Raw genomic sequence first — 2310 nt, 5'->3', positions numbered from 1 at the left:
CCAACCATAACCATCACTATCCACAACCACCGCCATCTATCATGGCCAACTCAAAACTTAATCTAGTTGGTTGTATAACAGTAACTATCATTACTGAGCATTAATATCAGACACATCATTACCTACTAATACCTCCCTCATCCACCGTATGTCTTGACTTAGCGGTCATCGCTCAGCTAGTAACTAGTGACATCATCATATATCGTCCAAAACGCAGATGTGATTTACACAGATTTTGCAAAGGCGGTTACAAATGCGATCATGGAATGATAGCGCACAAAATAAGGGCCATGGGCATTACGGGGAAGGTAGGCAGATAGATTTTTCTGGTTTCTAATACACAGGACACAAAAAGTAGTAGTAAACAGAGCAAGATCCAGCATCAGCGAGGTCAAAAGCTCAGTGCTCCAAGGCACTCTCCTGGCACCCCTGCTGTTTCTCATCCTCATAGCAGATAGATAAAAACACCCGTCACGCTTTTGTATCATCATTTGCAGGTGACACTAAAATAAACATGAAAGTCACAACGGTAGAGGACACTGAAAAATTACAGGAAAACATAAGCAGGGTTTTCCAGTGGGCAGTGGAAAACAACATGACGTTCAATGGTGATTAGTTCCAGCTGCTTAGGTATGGAAAGAATGAAGAACTCAAAAGGAACACTATATACAAAACTCAAGAGGGTCACCAAATAGAACGTAAGGAACACGTAAAAGACCTGGGAATAATTATATCAGCTGACCTTTCTTTTAAAGACCATAAGAAGACAAAGATCACGACAGCCAGGAAGATGACGGGGTGGGTATTGAGAACTTTCAAAACAAGGGAAATAATGCCGATCGTGACTCTCTACAGATCGCTAGTGCTCCCTCATTTAGAATATTGTTCAGTGCTGACGGCCCCGTTCAAAGCAGGAGAAATATCAGAGCTGGAACAAATACAAAGATCGTTTACGGCTCACATAGAGCCAGTAAAACACCTAAATTACTGGGAACGCCTGCAAGTCTTGAACATGTACTCACTAGAAAATTACTCGAGGGCCTGGTCCCAAATCTGCACACTGCCATAACAACATACTGGAGTGAGAGATATTGGAGGAAGTGTAAAATAAACCCAGTGAGGAGCAGGGGTGCGGTGGGGACAATAAGGGAACACTGTATCAACATCCGGGGTCTGACTGTTCAACATCTTACCAGAAGATATCAAAAACACCCGTGGAACAAGTGTAGAAGCCTTGAAGAGGAAACTGGACAAGTATCTTCAACAGGTGCCAGAGCAACCAGGCTGTGATGGATATGTGGGGCAGCGGGCCTCCAGCAGCAACAGCCTGGTTGACCAGGCAAGCACCAGACGAGACTGGCCCATGGCCGGGCTCCGAGAGTAGTGAAACTCTTGAAACTCTTCCAAGGAATTTATGACCATGCTGTTGGTGCTAGCCGCATGCAGGCCAATGTACACACCACAACTTAAAAAGCTCTCACTTGTAAACAGTCAAGGGGCTATTGGTAATTGCCCTCGCGTATGAAGGCAGTTTGTTGATCAGTGAAGAGACAGCTGTTGAGCTTCACTCTGGAAAACATTAATGAACAAATATATTGATAACCAACAAATAAAAATAAAGAGCAAAGGGTCAAGTGTGTTAAGAATAACATAAACGAGACTTATTAATCACTCCTGACATTTAAGAAAAACACAAATAGAAATAAAGGGATTAAACGGAGTTAATGGCTCTTATTGTACACACTTTGGTCACTCTCAACTTCTCTTGACCTTCGTCATACCTACTCATGAAGGTGCGTATTGTGTTTACCTCCACCACTTTCTTATCTAGTACATTCCACTTTTCGAGCACCACCCCTGATCACTTACTGACCAACTGATCCCATCCTTCTCCACCTTCATTTTTAACATGAGTATTGCGTTTCTGTTGCAGGTGAGTAGTGTCAAGGCACAGCTGATAGCTGACACAGACGCTAGCGAGGCCAGAGTTGTGGTAAAGTACACAGTTTCCAGTCTTAAACATTATTATTATTTCCGGTCACTTACGTATAGAAACACTAAACCTGTAAACAACACACGGCTCCTGGAAAAAAGGAGGGATGGGGGTAATGAGGCTTGAACCAAGGAAGGTAAGAATAGATGTATTTCCCAAGACCCAGGCATCTCTCTGGAAGGTACAGTGTAAGACCCAGGCACCTCCCTGGAAGGTACAGTGTAAGACCCAGGCACATCCCTGGAAGGTACAGTGTAAGACCTAGGCACCTCCCTGGTAGGTACAGTGTAAGACTCAGGCACCTCCCTGGAAGGTAC

The sequence above is a fragment of the Cherax quadricarinatus genome, chromosome 19 (genome assembly GCF_038502225.1).
Source record: "Cherax quadricarinatus isolate ZL_2023a chromosome 19, ASM3850222v1, whole genome shotgun sequence".
Taxonomy (NCBI): domain Eukaryota; kingdom Metazoa; phylum Arthropoda; class Malacostraca; order Decapoda; family Parastacidae; genus Cherax; species Cherax quadricarinatus.
Note: the sequence above shows the minus strand (reverse complement) of the source record.